At 38.0% G+C, this 18084-nt stretch overlaps 1 long non-coding RNA gene and 1 pseudogene across 2 annotated transcripts; one reads left to right on the top strand and one right to left on the bottom strand.

The window, feature by feature from the left end:
• The window catches only part of LOC106302460, a 66599-nt pseudogene that overhangs the window by 31007 nt on the left and 17508 nt on the right, over positions 1-18084 (top strand).
• On the bottom strand, positions 6192-8106 carry LOC106303825. Of its 2 annotated transcripts, XR_001262554.1 has the most exons (7): positions 7913-8106; positions 7563-7776; positions 7418-7464; positions 7243-7314; positions 6794-6953; positions 6482-6568; positions 6192-6402 (listed from the first exon to the last, which is right to left on the bottom strand). It is a non-coding gene; the product is annotated as an uncharacterized LOC106303825 (long non-coding RNA). The 2 variants fall into 2 exon arrangements; XR_001262553.1 differs by having other exon boundaries at positions 7563-8104.

The raw sequence follows: 18084 nt of genomic DNA, 5'->3' as shown, positions 1-18084 counted from the left end.
TTGCAGATGCTTGTATGTGGTTGGCTTTCCTGTGTGTTGTATCACATCTATGCTCATGAACATACTTTTTAACAACAAAAAAATCTGAAAGAGGTAGCTTGATAGCACGCATCCTCCACGTGCAATTTTCATCAACACAACTCAAAAGCACTCTTGACTTGTTAGAAGAGACAGTCTTGTACTCAAACTTCCACTCTAAAGCCCATTTCTTCATCCTCAACATCAACTCTCTCTTTGTCTTAAAATAGCTATTCACCTTAATATCGCCAGCTCCTCTCGTGGTTGGTGAAAGTCCAATATGGACAGGGCTAAAATCCGGAAGAGCATTCAGAGGAACTGTAGAAACACCTTCATATAGAAGACTCTGCAAAAGTCGAGTAGTTCTGTAAGGCATAATACTTGATTATGAAGCATATCATGCAAACACAAACAGAAAAAGTGAATTAGGGACAATGTACCTGTTTTTCTCTCTGCAGGATGACGACGACGGAGAGACGACGACGATGACGACGACGGAGAGACGACGACGATGACGACGACGGAGAGACGACGACGATGACGACGACGGAGAGACGACGACGATGACGACGACGGAGAGACGACGACGATGACGACGACGGAGAGACGACGACGATGACGACGACGGAGAGACGACGACGATGACGACGACGGAGAGACGACGACGATGACGACGACGGAGAGACGACGACGATGACGACGACGGAGAGACGACGACGATGACGACGACGGAGAGACGACGACGATGACGACGACGGAGAGACGACGACGATGACGACGACGGAGAGACGACGACGATGACGACGACGGAGAGACGACGACGATGACGACGACGGAGAGACGACGACGATGACGACGACGGAGAGACGACGACGATGACGACGACGGAGAGATGACGACGACGAAAGACAGCGATGAGGAGAAGAAGAAGCGATGAAACGAGGACGGCGACAATTGATTTCAAATTTTTCTTTTTAATTACTGAAAGAAGAGGGCATAAGGGTAAATTACCCCTTTAGTGAAACCTATTTTTGTGACTTCTGATCCTGAGTGCTAGTTTGGGGAGGAAAAATTTGTTTGGTGTTCTTTGTGTCATTTTCTCTATTATTAATAATGAACTAATTATAATATTTGGATAAATACATATATAATTATATTTGTAACAAAATAATTTATGATTTTCAATTTTGACAGAAAACCTAAATTTTCATTTTCAAGAAAAACCTGGTTTTGTCATTTTGACGAAAATCAAAATTTTGCAATTATGATCGGAAAACATGATTTTGTCATTTTCACAAAAGTTGATTTTTTGATTTTTGACAAAATAGCCGATTTCCCAGTTTTTGGAGGAAAGCCTTGTTTTCTAATTTTTGACAAAAACCCGATTTTACATTTTTACAGAAAAAAATGTAACTATCCGGTTTTGGTGAAAATTTGATTTTTTGAAAAAAAATTGACGGGTTACTTGATTTTGTGACACTGGCGAGAAGATTCATTTTTGTGATTTTGGCACGAAAATTCAATTTTTATGTTTTGCCGGGAAAACTCAATTTGCCGATTTTGGTTAGAAAACTCGGTTTTTGGTTTTGGGAGAAAGACTTGTTTTTGCGGTTTTTGCGAGAAACTCCATTTTTTTATTTTGCCCAGAAAACTCATTTTTGGTTTGGCGGGAAAATGCCATTTGCAGTTTTGCCAAATAAACTCAATTTTGTGGTTTTGCCAAGAAAAATCGATTTTACGGTTTTGGTGGGGAAACTCATTTTACGGTTTTGAGTGGAAAATTTGATTTTGTGATTTTGGTGGGAAAATTTATTTTTTAGTTTTGACGGAAAAACACGATTTTGCAGGTTGGAAGGAAAAAAAATGATTTTATGGTTTTGGCAAGAAAACTCCATTTTTTTTATTTTTACAGAAAACTTGATTTTATGTGTATGAGGAAAAATGCGATTTCATGTTTTGACGGAAATGCCTGATTTTACGATTTTTACGAAAACATGATTTTGTAGTTTTTGGCATAAAATATGTTCTTATGTTTTTGGCAGAAAAACATGAACTGTAATTTTTGCGGAAAATTTTGTTTCTACGGCAGGAAAATGCAATTTTCAAATTTAAAAATATTATATAATAATTACAATAACTAATATAATATAACTAATATAATTAATTTTCATATTTGTATAAATAGTATTTATGTCTTTTGGATTTTGAGATGCAAATGTTGCTCTAAATTTTACATTTTTATGCATCTCAAATATCTAAGAACCCTGATAAAAAGGACGCTGAAACATTGAGAAAACCGCCAGAAATGTACTACCAAAATAGTGTCAGCTAAAAACACCACCGGTTATAAATCTTTAAAGCTTGAACCGAATAAAGCTTGTTGCTTCTACCGGAGAAAAGAAAAATGGACCAGAAGCAAAGGGAAAGAGAGAATGCAGAGGACACCCTTCACCGCACAAAACTCCACCACACAAACCTCCACCTAAACACAACATAGAGACCACATGAGAGAGAAACGCCTCACAACCGACTCACCGCCTCTAGTGACCACCAACTCGATGCTCCGCCTACCACCCTCAAAACATGAAAGTGGGAGAGAGAGGAAAACTGAAACCATTCAGACCAAAGGAGTGAATTACTTTTTTAAATAAGAAGTTCAGTTGTAGTACTTAAGGATCGATTTCTCAGGGAGCTAGATAACCTAATAAATTTAATCAGATTGATTAAGCTAGGTTGATTATGTTTAAATGTAAAAGACAGGTTTGTGTGCAAGGCAGTTGCTCGATTGATTGATTGGGGTTTTGGTACTTAGATGAAAGTAGCTAGACTTAGTGTTTTTATTCAGGTAATCAGGATTATAATCCTACAGATGCCTAATAAGTTATATGCATGATATTGTAGAGCTCAACACTTATAAACAAACCGTTAAGCACTCGCTTTCTAGGTTTGTCAATTGACCAGTTTCGATCGATGATTCTATAAGAATATCGATCGATACACTTGTTGAACCGTCGACCGATTATTCTATTGGAATATCGACCGACGCGTTTAGTCAAGTTTTAATGCGAGGGTTGAATGTGTTCACAAAGCTTCCTAAATCAGCTCTCGCCTTACTCTAGCAATCTTAGCTCAGTTAGGATGGATTCAGGGTGAGATGCAAGCTATCGCTTATGTCTACAACTCTTAGGGCAAGTTCTATGTAGCTAATCTAGAGACATGCATCAATGACAATCCTAATGATGAATATCACAACTTAGCAATCTATAGTTGGGGATAATCCCTCATAACCTATTTAAACCCTAAATCTAACAAGAGAACTGCTCAGACATGGCTAAGCAATTCATAACAGCAATAAGGTATAAAAACTGCATAGATAAATAGATAGATATCAATGGAGTTCCAATCACAATTCTCTTTCGATCTTCTCTCCAATCTACTAGAAATCCTCGAAAACTTTTTGCTGTGAAAATATTAAAACAAGAAAGCACACTTTGCCTCTAACATGTTGGCAAAGTTTATATAATTAGGTTAAAACTCGTGAGGAGTAATTGGTGAAGACTTGGGCTCTAAGTCGGCTGGGTCCAAACGGGCTTTCTGCGCGCTTCGCTGTCGATCGATATCAAGATGTGAACATCGATCGATTATTCTTTTTTAATATCGACCGATGGTCGTGCTCGATGGTCAGCTCGGATGCTTCCTCTAAATATCTCCAAAATGCTCAAAAATCATCATTTTTTCCAAATCACTTATGTTCCTATAAATATACTAAACTAGGGCCAGTCCGCGCTACGCGCGGGATATGCTTTTCGTGTCATATATATAATTATATTATTGTATATTTTCATTATGTGTATTTCATATTAGCATTTTCAAGAGAAGTGTATAACAACGTTTATGGTTTTTAAGAATGTTAGGGTGTAGAAGGATTATGTATACGAAGATTAATTATGTTTGATTTCGTTGTTTGTGTTAATATCAATAGTTTGCTACGTATAACATATTATATAGGTTAGATGCGGTTTACGTGGTATTCTAGTTGTATGTTTTCAAGCCATGATTGGCTGGCTAGTTGTGGTTTGTTATATTTTGGACTCTCAAAGCTGAATATGTGGTTGGCATGATTATCGTTTGTATGATGGAATTGAGTTTAGATGATTGCATTTAGTAACAGTTTATCTGTATGCTGAATATGTTATTGAAAAGTTGAGTTAAATAGCAGAAGTGTAACGTAAAATAAGTAGGTGTTATTAAAGAAGAAATGTATTTTTAGACGATCACTGTTTGAAATACGTATTTTAATTTTTGTTGTCATTTACTTTTTTTTTGTTTATAATTTTATTTTTTAGCATTCCGATCAAATTGATTTGTTCATAGAATCATAGAGTTCATAATTAACAAATTGATGTTGCATTTCTTATAAGAAGTAATGGAAACTCAAACACCGTATGTGATGGGATCAGCAAAGCAAAACTACTAAAAAATTGAAACCATTGGAATGGAAAATTGAGAAGAACGGAAATGGATCCATAAATGGAGGCTGTTCTTATGGAGGGTTAATTGTCTCCAAGAATTTCTCTATTTGCTTGTAATATAAACAATCAGTGCATCTACTTTCAAGATCGTTGAACTTGCAACTTCTTGGTGGCATTATAAAGATCATGTTAGTTCCATATGTCTGTTCTTCATAATAGGGACATCGCGCAAGGAACGTTTGATTTCTATCATATCGATATCCTAATATTGTTTCATTTGTAATTATCGCAATTCATTAGTTTTGTGTTTATTTGATTACCAGAAAGACAACCTCATATGTGGTTGATTATTTTCTCTATATTCAAGTTAGTGTGTATTTTTGTTTAAACCATTTTCATTTGACTTATCTAAAATACGTTTATACTTTTATCTTCATGTAAATTTTATCGTGTTTGTTTCTGAAGATGTTAGTATTATCAAAGTTTTAATTTAACACGTTGTTTTCTTTATTCGTTCAGTAAGAAAGCTGGATGTGTTTCCAATAATTTGATAGGATGCAATAGCCTTAAAATTGTGCTTGGTATCACACATTTCTTTTGCAATTGTTTTATTTTTTTCTTGCTTATTTTTCGTACTTATTTTTTAACTCTTGGTTTTGGTTATATACAAATTCTTGATTGCGGTCTTCCAAGAGTTTGTTTTTAATTTCCATTAGTTTGTTTTTAATTTCCATTATCTTAAATGTTGCCACCATAAGAAACAGAAAATTCCAAAAGATCCACTACTTTCCTTTTAAACTCTGGCCCCGCTTGGTTAGATTTAACGTGGAAAAGCATTATCATAAATAATTTTTGATTTTATGAGTTTTTCCTATGTATTATTGGAAGTTATATATTTTGGGTTATATTGTGAATTTTTATTTTTTCTAAGTGTTTCTTTTTATTTTAAATTTTGTTTATTCATCATTTTTTCTTATTAATTTCTATAAACTTCAGTTTGGTGACTAAAAATAGAAAAAAAAAGTTATGGAAGCTTCACTATTTTTTTTATTTTTGCTGGCTTTGGTTTGATAAACGTTAAAAACAATATCATAAATGGATTTCCCTTTTAAATATTTTTGATTTTCTCTATGTATGCTTGAAATTTATATATGTAAAATGATATGATGTATTTTCACAAAATTATTAATCGTTGACTAATTTTAAAAATTCAAGCTATATTGTGCACTTTCAACATATGTTTTATCGCTTCATTTGTATATATATTTTTTTTTTTTTTCATTTTCCAGACTTTCTAATTAGATTTATGTTCTGCTTATATATTAGTCATTAGTTGTGTTTATTTTTTAATTTTTCTTGTTAATTTATGTATACTTTCGGGGAACAAACTATTGTTTTTTTTTTAATGTAGGAAGCACCTTTTAATCTCGTGTTCAAAAAAAAAAACTTTACATCTCTTACTCTTATTTTTTTTTCAGAATTCTATATATTTTTGAATTATATTTACGTATTTACTATATTATTATATGTTCAAAGAAATTTTGGTGAAAAGAACTTGGTTCGATTGAAAATAATTAGAAATATTTCATCAATTATTAAATGTGTCGTTAATAGATTTGATCTAGATACTAAAAAGATGAAAATGTAGATTATTTTTCAATTTTTAAAGTTATTATGAAGTATGAAATCTTTAGATAGCGGTTGACAGAAAAAAAAAATCTCTAGATAGCTTCTTAATGGAGTGGTAACATGAAAAAGAGAGAGTTGGAGAAAATTTTATGTTCATTGATATCGGTAGCATTATTGTTGTCAAATGTATGGCATCTCCGTGATCTCCACACAATCCAGATGAAACCACTGCAAGAGTTTTAGATGCTGCAACGATTGAAGGAAAAGGCTCTGCAGCTTTGACCTGAAAATTGATGAACAAAACTATATGAGACAAACAACGAACTATCTATGTAGATCTACGGTTCAAGTTGGTTACTCACAGAGACCATAAGCTTCTCCACAAGTGTCTGAGATAAGGACATTTGGTAGAGACGGTAAACTCAAGGCAGCCATTGAAGAAGAACATCCTGGAAGAAGATCAAAATCAAGCAAAGGACCACTGTGGAGTAACTCTAATGGAGAAATGTGCCAATCTCCCACATTTTCAGTATGTAAATTATACATAAATAGTATATATAAACCTGTGAGCGTGTGAGTTTGGTTTGGTGCAGGTGGGCAGAGTGATATACCCATTTGGATATATATTAATATATATAAATAGAATTTAACTAATCGTATTATTAAAGTCTGACCTTTTCAAGATCTAAACGATTGCATTTTTCAGCACTTTATCAATTGGCCATTTGGTTGTGTCTTTCCCCTTTCCATCACTTTTCTCTTCTAACTGAGCGTGTCTTGTTGAGATGCACTGACAATCTGGTTCATCTCAGGTGTCCAGTCCAAAGAATAAACCTGTGAATCCACACATGTTAACGTTAAAAAGTTGGGATCTTTATCTTTACCAAATCCTTCAAAAAAGAAAACTATTCAAATCTTAAAGAACGTTCAGACTTAAACTCCAGACTTAAACTCCTCCAAGAATGAAGCTTTAAGATTGGCTACACTAAACACTTAATCACAAGCTACAAAACTCCATAAAGATGCATACTTGGAGGAATAAAAAGATATACCTTGCAGTGGAGGAATAAAAAGATATATTTGCAGAATATATGTAACCAATGAGATGAAACTTCTCACTCACCTTTCTGATGTGTTCCAAAAGAGTACGACGACAAATCAGATCCGTAACTCTGCGCCACCAAGTACTTGGCCACTATCAAAATTCAGTTCTAAAGAAATCAAAACATGTCTAAGAACAAATAATCCCAAATCACTACAGATAGATTGGGAAGAATAAGAAGAAGAGAAGCACAAACCATCTGTATCGAGGAGCTGGAGGCGTCTCTGTCTAAGCACAAACCATCTGAAGCAAGGTCGATAGATCTCAGTATCAATAAATACAGAGCAGTTGGCCGAAATTATTTGAATACACTACAATCAAGATCTGAAGAAGTAACTTACATTGCCGTTCAATGAGACCTCGTCGTTGTGTTCTAACAAACTTGCACAGCATCTCTTTGGTCATGGCCAGCTGCCCAATCAATGGCATGCTTTGAGAATCAACAGGAACGCCTTCCGACAGAAACTCCTTTAGCAAACCGCATGGTTCTTCCGGTTATAACGCCATCTAATCGCCGCAGCTTGCCGGAAATGCAATCCACCGCCGGAGTCCGTTCTGGCTCGTTCCGTTCAGAAAGAAAAACAATGCAAAGGAGCGGAGAGGATATACGGTGGTAAATAATTTGAAAATAGTTTCCACGTTAGTATAAGAGATACGAAGAGATGATGAGTTCAAGGTGAGAAATACTCACATATATTTATACCGAACGCATACAGCCTCGTAGATCTAACAACGCATTCAAGACCACATCGTGGGCGTCTGAATAAATGAGATTAATCATGAAGAAATTAATCGGACCGTTTCAGATTGCACAGAGAAATTCAGGCGTCACGCTGCGACCGTCGAAGGAGAGAGATGACACCCATCTCATCGAGTCTGTAGAATTAGGGTTAGGAAAGAAGATATCTAATCGGGCCGCAAAGCACTCTTAACCTAGAGCCCAAATATCGTTAGCAAACGGGTCACGAAAGCTCATTTTGCTTGCTGCAGTTTAACTGAAACAGTGTGTTTTGCTTTCCGTGTGACACGTGTCATCACAATATCATCCGAATTAATGATGTGGAAGATGATGTGGAAAGCCTAGGAGTGAAACAAACTGTACTTTATATATATATATAGACTCTAGAATATAATAAATAGTAGTTAAAACACTTATAAACCATGGGTAAAAGTGAGTCAAATCCATGGTCTATCAACTCCTCCAGACTTACCCTTTTGCTTGTCCTCAAGCAAAACATACATGCAGTCTCTCTGAAAGAGGTTTGAAAACAACAGGGACTCACAGACTTTAAAACTTAGAATCAACACCTTAGAAAGTCATAGTCTCTGAAGCACACTATACCATATCCTAGTCTAGCAACCAAGTTCATCTATTCAACAATTTAGCAAATCATGTCTAATAATCCCCTCTAACAACCTCAATACTTGCATAATTTAAATTGTAGGCTTTACCTTGGGGGTATCGATCACAGGATGCAAAGATGCTCAAACAAGTATCTGGACCTGCAGGTAAACAATACTTCTTATCCTCTCTCTCTACTAATTTCTTCCCTAGTCAAAGTCTGCTTTATTGCAAGATCATTGACCAAGGGTGGATAGGCTTCCATGAATCAAGCTTTAATGGTTTTAGCCACCAAATCCTGTTCACTTCTTTTTGACTTATATCGTAGGATTATTTGTGAATTAAGCCTTAATGGTTGTAGCCACCAAGTCATGTTCGAATTCTTTCCTAAGTTTTTCTATTTCTAACTATATTATATATATATAAATATTATTATTATTATTATTATTTTAAATATAAAGACCTAAATTCGAAATTGAGAGAGAGAGGGTGATAAATCTACACAATACTTTACCTTCCAGACTTGTTTGAAGAATCTGATCCCACGTATACCAAGCCCCAAGACAAGCAGAGTTGAGCTCAATTAGGTTGGAGGTCAGCTTTGGTTCCTTCAAACATTCTAAGTGTAACATAGTTGCCAGATTGATCCACTTAGGTATCTTTAGTGCTATCTGCAACTAGTAAATCTAGAATGGTATGGTTAGATAATAAGAAAAAATCAAAAAGTTCATTATCCCCATCTTGACTCAATAAAAACTCTTTTTGAAAACATTAAAATAAGACTCATGAATAAACTAATATCAGTAAACATCCCCCAGACTTAAACTACACTGTCCCCAGTGTAAATTCAGTTGGAGTTATGGTGATAACTAAAACATAAGGACTCAATATAACAAGTTAGAACGATATATCAGACCAGAATTAATGTCGATCGATGTAATTGTGTTGTCATCGGCCGCGGTAGGTGATGCTCTGTCAATCGATGTCGGCAGTGTTTCGTCGGTCGATACTCATGGCAATCGCCTACTTGGATCTTTTTATTTTGTTTTTCTTTTTATGACCTGCAATAATTTAAAAACTAACATAAATACTAAACTAATAAAAACCAATTAGATATTAATAGTGGGTTGCCTGCCACTCAGCACTTTGTTATAGTCATTTAGCTTGACTTTGGTGGTGATTTGGCTAGTCATGTGGAAAGCTGGGACTTGCTGGGAAGAAAATCTCCATCTCTTCTCTGCGCTTATTGAACCATGTTCCACTGAAGTCTCGCATTGCTTCATCTCCTATGTGCCATTTATCCTTCATTGTTGAAGTTTCATTATCTATCTTCTGCAATCTTTCTCCAAGACTCTCAAGTTGGAACTGATTCCTGATGAGAGTGGCGTATGTATCTTCTGAGATCTCCTCTTCATGGTTGTTTGTATCAGACATGTCTGATTTCATCTTTGGTACTAGCCTCCCTTGGGTTGTAGCTCTGTCGATCGATGTCCGTCTGCGGCTGTCGATCGATATGTTGTTGCGTCTGTCGATTGATGCTAACGCCTCTAGTCGACGAGCGATGTATCTCTGAATCTCTATTAACTCCCTATGTATTGCTTCTATCTGAGAAGTTAAAGAACTCATTGTAAGGTCCATTGGGAAATAGATGTCATCACATCTCCTATCAAGCCTCTCTTCTGCTGATTCCAGAGTTCTGTAGATCTCTTCTACTAACTGATCAATCTCTGCTCTGGTGTAGGAATTTGCTTGAGACTTCATCGGATTTGAATGTGTGAGGTTGTCGTCGATCGATGTTGAGATCTTTCTGTCAATCGATGCTGGTGCAGTTGCTTCGGCCGCACACTGTGTTTGAATTCTGGCTATGTCTTGCTTCATCTCCTTTGTGCATGTAGTCAACCAACTAATGCTATCATTCAGTGGGTAGTACACACCATCAAGCTTCATCTTGAAATCACCTTCATTCTTTTCTTGGGCTCCACAGACTCCATAAAACATCTCATTGATCTCATCCTTGGTGTAGATCTTTGGCACTAGCTTGGTTTGTGTGAATGACCTAGCATATTCTAGAAAACATAAGTAGTTGTGCTCTTCCATTGAGGCTCTTTCCAGAAGACTTCTGATATCATCCTTGGATACACGGATGATGTGTCCATCTACATCTCTGGCATGTCCATAATCATCTCTGTAGACTCCATATTCATCCTTCTCCTCCCAGTGGAATCTCCTAGTGCCATTACGGTCATAGGCTCTTTTTCCAAACTCGGGGCGTCTGTTGATCGATGTTGGGACGTCAACGTTGATTGACGGTCCAGTATGCTGTCGATACTTCGGCTTGAAACGATTATCTACTCCACCAGCTGTGTCATAGAACTCGTTTGTAACCCTCTGCTGGTGTGTTGAACTGTTGCATTGTTGTTTGAAGATATTTTCTGCTCCATTAGCCATCTGAAGAATTTCTGCAATGTCATCTCTGGATACTTGCAGTGCATGTCCATCCATTGCTCTTGCATAGCCATCTGGATCCCTGAAAATAGCAAACTCATCCGATGTTAGATACTTATTATCATATGTAGCTTTTTTGCTTACAATGGATGGTGGTTGTGGACGGATGTCGATCAACATTGTGGCTCTGCCGTCGATCGATATATGACTAGCTCTGGCGATCGATTGTTGTTTTTCCCTGTCGATCGCTGCGCGTCTATCTGCTTCACTTAATGGATTGAAACGAGTTCCTTTCCCACAGGCTTCTGCAAGAAGTGAATCACTTTCTGCTCGCGCCTGGTAGTTGAGAAGTTCCTCATATGTGAAGCCTTCATGAGGTTCATCTACCCCTCGGTCATGTACCGCTGTTTCTACTGCATAGCTCTCGTGATAGTGATCATCTGCCCAACTTCCAATTGAGTAATCTCCTTCTCGTGCACGGGCGGCTCCAGTGTCGATCGATGGGTAGTTGGCAATGTCGGTCGATGCTCGTTTGCAGCTTGCCTGATGAAGATGAGTGTCAATCGATGTTGGGATGGTTCTTTCGATCGACGTTGCATTCCTTTTCCAAGAGGAATGGTGGATAAGTCTATCTTCCTCAGCAAGAATGGCTCTGTACTCTATAGCTCGTTCCTCCTCATAATCCTCATCATACTCCTCTATATGCAGGGTAGCAGTGTGCATCGCCATGGTGGGATTGTAGTAGTCATTCTCTCAATTGCCTGGACTACTGTCAATCAATTCTTCCTTACTAATGTCGATCGATTTCTGTTGGCACTGTCGATCGATGTTGCTGTGTGAGTTTTGATCGACGCAGAGTACTCTGTCTCGTACTCTACTCCATAGTGTTATGCTGCAATGAGTCCTGCATCATCAATTCTTCTGGAGGACGTTTGTGGCTTCATGACTAGAATATGATCGTACTAGACATGGGGGTCTATGAGCGTCAGGTACAACTAGTTGATTCTCATGTTGCACACTGCTCCTACTGTTGACAAGAAAGCTCTTCCAAGAAACAGAGAAGAATTCTAGTTTAGCTTGATATCCAAGACATGGAAATCAACTAGAACTAGGGCATTACTAATCTGCACCTCTAGGTCTCTTACAATTCCTCCTGTGCTCCTCTGAGAACAATCCACAAAAGTGAACGATTCCCTGGAAGGCTCCACCTGCAGACCCAGATGGTCTGCCATAACCCTAGGTAGGATGTTGAGTGATACTCCTGTGTCGCACAGTGCATGTGGGAACTCAATACCCATCACTGTACATGGTACTGCAAACTTCCCAGGATCACTCTTCTTCTTCAGTGTAATCATATTCTTCATCTTTTCTCTGGCCTCACAGAACATTCTCCTAATGTCCTCTTCAGTTTCTTTGTTTTCTCTGAAGAACATCCACAATCTATGGGTAAAATATGCCTCTTCGAATGGTTTCTCTAAAAGAATCCTGAAGACTCTCTTTTGAAAAATTTCCATCTCTTTCTAATTAGCTGCTCTTTTCAGATGCTTAGCAACCTTTCCTTTTCTCTTCCTCAAGGTTCTCCCCATAGGAGCCATATCAACTTCCATAGGCTCTCCTGCATCATTTGACTGTGTGCTGGTGGTCTCTAGAGGGTTAGCTTAAGGTTTGGGTTGTGGCTTGAGTGCATTGAGACGAGCAACGTCTATCTTTCGCATCTGAACTCGGTATGTGAGAGGTGCGCGTTGATCGATGGGCGATGGAGGTTGTCGATCGATGGCGGTCTCTCATTGTCAATCGATGGTAGGACCATTTTGCCGATCGATTTTGACATAAACAAGGTTGGGCGGATGTGGGTGTTTTGCTGCGAACTCCTCGTGAGTCATGATCCTCACGGCATTACAAGATGCGGTCGACTCCGTAAGAGTCATCGATCGATGCTCTGGAATGGCTATCGATCGGTTTTGGTTGACATCTGTCGATTGATGTTCGAGATCTGACGTCGATCGACACCAATGCGATCCGCCGAAACTCATCGAACTCTCTACTTCGAAATCTCCTTCTTACAGCTTCTCCTGCTTCACCACTTGCCAGAAATCATCATCTATGATGGCATTCACGTGGTGATTCATCACATCATCTCCTACCCCTCTTGTTAAGGCTTCTTGCCTCTTAACAGCTTCTCATGTCTCAACAACCTGCATCTCCAGCTTCTTCACATGAGTGCTCAAAGTCGCAAACTTTGTGTTCAGGTTGTTGTAGACAGAATCGATCTTCCCATTGAAGTCCACCGTCATACTCTGCTGTCCCTCAAGAATCCTATCAAGCATTGCTTCAATCTTGCTCTCTTGAGTAGGTGGTGGTGGCTTCTGGTAAGATGAGTTTCCATAACTCATGTTGTTGTTGTAGTTGTTGCCGTAGGGTTTCTGGTACTACAAAATCTGGTTGAAGTTACTCATCTGTCCATTGCCATAGAAGTTTCCATTCTGGTTTCCAGACCTCTGAAATCCAGTTCCTCCAATGAAGTTCACATTTTTTTCTACCTCTGCTCTACCCTCTGTGTCTACAGCTTCTGTTGCGATGCCTGTGAAGAAAGTGCTGAGCAGCTGCACCTCATTGAATCCATGGTGTGGACAATCCCTCTGATAAGGCTTGAATCTGATAAAAGAGCTTCTGAATGACTCTGTAGGCTCCTGCGCGAATGTAGCAATCTTGCTCCTCAAGTCTTCAGCACGCACCTCATCAAAGAAGTTGCATAGGAATGCATTCTTAATGTCGGCCCAGGATGTGAGAGATCCTGGTGGTAACTTCTTAAGCCAATGCGAAGCCTCTCCAGCAAGTGAGTACTTGAAGAGCTTAGAAAGTAGGTAGTCCTCAGGGACTCCCTTGACTTGTATAGTAGATATAAGATCCTCGAACCTCTCCAGATGGTCCATAGGATGCTCGTGAGATAACCCACAGTAGGGTGTTTGTCCCACGAGTGTGTAGTACTGCAGCTTCAACTCAAAAATCGCCTATCTGGATAGCTGGAAGACGAATAGCTGATCTATTGGCATAGAACTGATTTGGACGGTTGTAATCAGCCAACGTTCTGGGTCGAGCAGCCTCATCTACAGGTAGAGTAGTTCATGTAGCATCAGTATCGAACTCAGGGATTGCAGCCCCCTGAGCGTATATCCTCTGACCTGCTGCATTATGCAGATGACCCTCCTAGTCATGCAGGTCTCCTTTCTCATCACATATAAGAATCAAAGTCGCATCCATGTCTCGCGGCTCAGTATCGATCGATGTTCGGACTGAAGTATCGATCGACTTCAGCGGGAAGATATCTGTCGACGGAAGAGTGTCTTCGGTCGACGGTGGTAGGCGACTATCGGTCGACAACACTGGTGTCTGGGTCGACGGTGGTTGATGAGAATCGAGCGACGAACTGGTGTTGTTGTCGATCGATGAGGAGCGTCTTCTTTTACGGATCGAACTTTCCAAACTTGTAGGATCTGATGAGAATAGCAGTTGAATTTCCTTGTTGCTTCTGGTACTGCTGGGCATGCACCTGAAAAGACAAGAAAAGTTTTTATCAGAAAGTGGTTTAAGAAGAAACCTAGGCTAAATCAGACTAAATCTATTAAGCGAACAAAGCTCCCCGGCAACGGCGCCAAATTTGATCTCACTCAAATTACCATAAGGAGTGAATTACTCTCTCAAATAAGAGGTTCAGTTGTAGTACTTACGGATCGAATTCTCAGGGAGCTAGGGAACCTAATAAATCTAATCAGATTGATTAAGCTAGGTTGATTATGTTTAAATGTAAAAGACAAGTTTGTGAGCAAGGCAGTTGCTCGATTGATTGATTGGGGTTTTGGTACTTAGATGAAAGTAGCTAGACTTAGGGTTTTTATTCAGGTAATCGGGATTATAATTCTAGAGATGCCTAATAAGTTGTATGCATTATATTGTAGAGCTCAACACTTATAAACAAACCATTAGGCTCTCGCTTTCTAGGTTTGTCTATTGACCAGTGTCAATCGATGATTCTATAGGAATATCGATCGATACACTTGTTAAACCGTCGACCGATTATTCTATTAGAATACCGACCGACGCGTTTGGTCAAGCTTTAATGCGCTGGTTAAATGTGCTCACTAAGCTACCTAGATCAGCTCTCGCCTTACTCTAGCAATCTTAGCTCACTTAGGATGGATTCAGGGTGAGATGCAAGCTATCGCTTATGTCTACAACTCCTAGGGCAAGTTCTAGGTAGCTAATCTAGAAACATGCATTAATGACAATCCTAATGATGAATATCACAACTTATCAATCTATAGTTGGGGCTAATCCCTCATAACCTATTTAAACCCTAAATCTAACAAGAGAACTACTCAGACATGGTTAAGCAATTCATAACAGCAATAAGGTATAAAAACTGCATAGATAAATAGATAGATATCAATGGAGTTCCAATCACAAATCTATTTGGATCTTCTCTCCAATCTACTAGAAATCCTAGAAAACCTTTTGCTGTGAAAATAGTAAAACAAGAAAGCACACTTTGCCTCTAACATGTTGGCAAAGCTTATATTATTAGGTTAAAATTCGTCAGGGGTAATCTTGTAAATTGGTGAAGACTTGGACTCTAAGTCGGCTGGGTCCAAACGGGCTTTCTGCGCGCTTCTCTGCCGATCGGTGTCAAGATGTGAACATCGATCGATTATTCTTCTTAATATCAACCGATGGTCCTGCTCGATGGTCAACTTGGATGTTTTCTCCAAATATCTCCAAAATGCTCCAAAATCATCAATTTCTTCCAAATCACTCCTGATCCTATAAATATATTAAATAGACTCTAGAATATAATAAATAGTAGTTAAAACACTTATAAACCATGGGTAAAAGTGGGTCAAATCTATAGTCTATCACCCTCCGTCGCGCTCTTAAGCCTAGAAGACTCCACCGCCACACCGCTCTGAAAAAGAAACCTTCTCCGTAGATCTGTGAAATGATCCATGAGAAGGACATGGTAGCAGATCCGGTCCTCAAAGATCTACACTGTGAAGCCAGGAGAACCTCAGATCTGCATGCCGACCACCACATCAACAAAACCCCCTTAGATCTACACCACTAGAGACGAGCATGAGAGAGGATTAGACTTGAATGAAGCGCATGGAAAAAGGAAAAAAAAACGAAAAACAAAAGAAAAAGAACATGGTGGGCGGAAAGGCGAAACAAAAATCGTTTTCTTTTTCCTCTAAGAGAGATTTTATTGGATTCCTTCTTTCGAGTGTTGCAAAGTTGTAACGCCCCGACCGCCTACGGCTAATGGGACCAATGCCAACTCACTCAGCTCGTGGGATCCATTCCATGCAACAGGCGGTGCGTTAATTTTTCAAGGCTTTATAGTATTGGTTACTGATCCTGCAGTCACCACAATATTTTTCCTTGTGGTTTGGTCTCACTCGCACGAAATCGCGAATCAGTTTCCGATAGGTCACCCATTCTTCTACTACTCCAGCTCAAAACACTTAACTCTGTAGTTCTAAACAGATGTGTGTCCGAAAAAGTAAGTGCACTTTAGTGACATAAGTAGCCAAATCAATTCTTTTAAGCCATTCCATATCCCAAAAAACGGGGTGTTACAATTCATACATTTTCAAAGAACGCAACGTCTTTGTCCACAGGTCTTAAGACGCCTTTTGGACCAGAACCGAGATGGCTAACAATATCTGATACCACTTGTATTGACACGACTGCCAACGGCTAGTGGGTCACCCATGCTCGTTCACTCGGCCTGGGGGTCCATTCCATACGAAAGGCTGTGTGTAATTTTCCAAGGTTTTAAAGTATTGTTTACTGATTTTGCAAATCATCACATGATATTTCCCCATGCTTTGGCCACATTTGCACGATATCGTGAATCACTTCTCGATCGGTCACCTATCTTACTACTTCGGTTCAAGCACGCTTAACTTTTAAGTTCTAAATGGATACATGCCCGAAAAAAGTAAGTACAATTTGGTGACACATGTAATCAAATCAATTTAAGCATTTCCATATATCACAAACCATCAATCCATGATGTTACAAAAATGGTCTGGAATTTAAAAACCGTATACCGTCAGAATACATGTAATTGATTTAGTTTAAGAAAGAAATCATATTTGGGTTCTGCATTTTTGTTTTTTTTTATAAGTTGTTCTATTTGTTTTTTGGATTCTTCATTATATTTTCTTACTTACACAATCATTTATACTCGTTTATAATCGCATTTAAAAAAATTCTAGTTCTTGTGGTTCTACAAGACTGACTCTCTTGATTCTCGTTAATCTCTCATGATTGCTCTGATAGAATCAAATGATATATGGAAGTAAGAAATGCATAAGGAACAAACACTTGAAGAGATGGACATCAGCCTCTAGATGCAAATGCAAGTTTACAAATTAACCAAAGAAAAACATAGTAGAACACATTGACAAACGAATGATGAAAATAAACGATTTTGGAACTCCCTTTGAGTCATATCTATCTTATTAAAGTATAAATACTTTAAGCTTTTGTTTGGCAACATAGATAGCAGTTAAAAAAAATAGTGCTATTTGGAAACATAGATAGCACTAAGTTATGAAAAAAAGTAATGGGCTTATGCTATTAAAAAAATTGAAAGCTTATTACACTATATTACAAACAATAATTTAAAATTGATTTATATCAAAAATTCATTCAAAAATATACATATATTCAAAATTTGATTTTTACTAACATATTTTCCAATAACCATTATAAAAATGTTTTCAAAATATATATGAAAAATACAGTACAAAGCCCAATTTCAAACACCAACTTAAATTATGGTTTTTATATTTCCCATTGAAATTTAAAAATATAATATATGTGATTATTTATATGATTGTACGTATAAAATATTATTAATTATAAGATTACTTATTTGATGGTACGTATAAAATATGATTAATTATATGATAACACATATTTTGTAACCTATGATGGATGACACATATAGTATATATAATAGTGATTGGGGTGGGATTTCGTGTTCGGTTCAGATCTTTGAAGATTCGGTTCGG

Source organism: Brassica oleracea, chromosome C7, assembly GCF_000695525.1.
Source record: "Brassica oleracea var. oleracea cultivar TO1000 chromosome C7, BOL, whole genome shotgun sequence".
Taxonomy (NCBI): Eukaryota; Viridiplantae; Streptophyta; class Magnoliopsida; order Brassicales; family Brassicaceae; genus Brassica; species Brassica oleracea.
This window is presented reverse-complemented; position numbering and strand designations above follow the sequence as displayed.